Source organism: Pavona decussata, unplaced genomic scaffold, assembly GCF_977016875.1.
Source record: "Pavona decussata unplaced genomic scaffold, jaPavDecu1.1 SCAFFOLD_2940, whole genome shotgun sequence".
NCBI classification, from domain to species: Eukaryota; Metazoa; Cnidaria; class Anthozoa; order Scleractinia; family Agariciidae; genus Pavona; species Pavona decussata.
The window spans coordinates 12,501-15,588 of NW_028146309.1; the positions used below are offsets into that span (position 1 = coordinate 12,501).

General features: G+C 44.4%; 1 pseudogene; it reads left to right on the forward strand.

Moving 5' to 3' along the window:
- Positions 1–2,056: 2,056 nt before the first annotated feature.
- LOC146446928 (small subunit ribosomal RNA) lies at positions 2,057–3,088 on the forward strand (annotated as a pseudogene; the record flags this gene model as incomplete).

Genomic DNA, 3,088 nt, shown 5'->3' on the forward strand with positions numbered 1-3,088 from the left:
CTTAGGTCAACAATTTATAGCAAAAATGTGTTCCAGCCAAGTTCTTTTAGACGCTCTTTCGAATGGCAACATTCCCGATTGAAAATGGCGACCTACCAAAATCCGCACTTTGCTTCCCCGTCCATATAGAGGTGAGTATTTGACTTTGCTTCCGTCAGAGTCAAGGAAACACATTGAAAATGGAATCAGCATACAAGAAAACCTAGTTTGGGATAGGTTTTGTGCCTTCCGTGGTATTATAACCATAGAACTGCTCCTGAGGGGGGTAGGGTAGGCCCACCAAAAAGTGCACTTCTGGTTAGGTCGCTAATTTCTAAAATAAATGTGTCCCAACCAAGTTTTTTTGGACGCTCTTTCGAATGGCAACATTCCTGATTGAAAATGCCGACCTACCAAAATCCGCACTTTGCTTCCCCGTCCATATAGGGGTGAGTATTTGGCTTTGCTTTCGTCAGAGTCAAGGAAACACATTGAAAATGGAATCAGCATACAAGAAAACCTAGTTTGGGATAGGTTTTGTGCCTTCCGTGGTATTATAACCATAGAACTGCTCCTGAGGGGGGTAGGGTAGGCCCACCAAAAAGTGCACTTCTGGTTAGGTCGCTAATTTCTAAAATAAATGTGTCCCAACCAAGTTTTTTTGGACGCTCTTTCGAATGGCAACATTCCTGATTGAAAATGCCGACCTACCAAAATCCGCACTTTGCTTCCCCGTCCATATAGGGGTGAGTATTTGGCTTTGCCTTTGTCAGACTCAAGTAAAAGCATTTAAAATGGAGTCAGCATACAAGAAAACCTAGATTGGGATAGTTTTTCTGCCTACCGTGGGATCATAACCATAGAACTGCCCCTGAGGGAGGTAGGGTTAGGGTTAGCGTTAGGGTTAACGTTGGGGTTAGGATTGAAGACAGAAGATTGGTGATGTCAGGAGGACCTTCTTAAAACAAACAGAAATACACTTATTAGGGGACTAGGGCCAGTGGACTCAGAAATGTCTTTCGTAGCAGTCTCCTATAAGAGTATTTTTCTCTGATTTAGGTGACTCCTCCTCACACCACCATTTTTCTTAGTCGAAAGACCTCTTCACAGCACGACTTTCCTGATGGATTTCTATGTAACTGCTCGTGCTGAGAGGTGTGTCGAAAGTTGATCATGTTCCCGTAAAATCTGAGGTCTCCACTGTCTAGCGAGGTACTTACAGTGAATATAGTGAATTTTTCAAAAATTGGAGAATTCTGACTTTTGCGATGAATTTTAATGTAATTGGTCGTGCTGAGAGGCGTGTTAAAATTTGAACATGTTCCCGTAAAATCTGAGGTGAGAATTAGTGAGGTACTTACAGTGCGTATAGTGACAAATCTTTAAAAGCGTGAAATTATGGGATGTTGTGGCTTCAATGGGTTTTTAAGATGTCACCAGTCATTTGGCATGACTTACAAACGATTTGGCTGGTTGTGGGTTCGATTTTCAAAATTTCATTTTTTTCGCGTTTTTATTTTCTGTCTACCATATCATGCAGTCTCCTTATTAGCGTTGGGGGTTATAGTGTGGGCAGGTTGGTCGCAAAGGTTCCGAGAGGAGCTGGCTAGTAAACCCTGTCCCTTATGTTCCACGGCGGCAAGGCGGAGAAATAGAGGGCAGAATTGACTAACGGGCAAGGAAAGTTGGGCTTGTAGCTTTCCTTTCGAAGGAGGGAAAAGATGATGCCCGAAAGCATTGTCACTGTAGTGGCAGGCAGAGTGTAGATGGAAGTTGTGTACGCTAGCCTTTGGCTAATGATAGAGACAAAAGAGCAGGAGGATATTTTCCTTCGCAGAAGCACTTTTCTTGCCTTCCTTCAGCTCGCTTGGCGAGTCTGACAGGTATGCCTGAACTGTGCACGGGTCCAGTTGTGAGAAAGACGTGGCAAACAAGACGGGGTTTCCCTTGACCGAGGGACCGTGTGGTCCGTTTGGCTCATGGGTTCCCCCCGTGGAGGCAAAATCTAAGAAAGCTTGCTCTCCCTCTGCGGAGGGGGGCCGCTTAGCAAGGAACTTCTGTTCCTGCGGTGGATAGTTACCTGGTTGATCCTGCCAGTAGTCATATGCTTGTCTCAAAGATTAAGCCATGCATGTCTAAGTATAAGCACTTGTACTGTGAAACTGCGAATGGCTCATTAAATCAGTTATCGTTTATTTGATTGTACCATTACTACTTGGATAACCGTAGTAATTCTAGAGCTAATACATGCGAAAAGTCCCGACTTCTGGAAGGGATGTATTTATTAGATTAAAAACCAATGCGGGTTCTGCCCGGTCATTTGGTGATTCATAGTAACTGATCGAATCGCACGGCCTTGCGCTGGCGATGTTTCATTCAAATTTCTGCCCTATCAACTGTCGATGGTAAGGTAGTGGCTTACCATGGTTGCAACGGGTGACGGAGAATTAGGGTTCGATTCCGGAGAGGGAGCCTGAGAAACGGCTACCACATCCAAGGAAGGCAGCAGGCGCGCAAATTACCCAATCCTGACTCAGGGAGGTAGTGACAAGAAATAACAATACAGGGCTTTTACAAGTCTTGTAATTGGAATGAGTACAACTTAAATCCTTTAACGAGGATCCATTGGAGGACAAGTCTGGTGCCAGCACCCGCGGTAATTCCAGCTCCAATAGCGTATATTAAAGTTGTTGCAGTTAAAAAGCTCGTAGTTGGATTTCGGGATGGCTCGGCCGGTCTGCCGCAAGGTATGTTACTGGCCGGGCTGTTCTTCCTCGCAAAGACTGGGTGTGCTCTTAACTGAGTGTGCTCAGGATCTGCGACGTTTACTTTGAAAAAATTAGAGTGTTCAAAGCAAGCCAGCGCTTGAATACGTAAGCATGGAATAATGGAATAGGACTTTGGTTCTATTTTGTTGGTTTCTGGAACCGAAGTAATGATTAAGAGAGACAATTGGGGGCATTCGTATTTCGTTGTCAGAGGTGAAATTCTTGGATTTACGAAAGACGAACTACTGCGAAAGCATTTGCCAAGAGTGTTTTCATTAATCAAGAACGAAAGTTAGAGGATCGAAGACGATCAGATACCGTCCTAGTTCTAACCATAAACG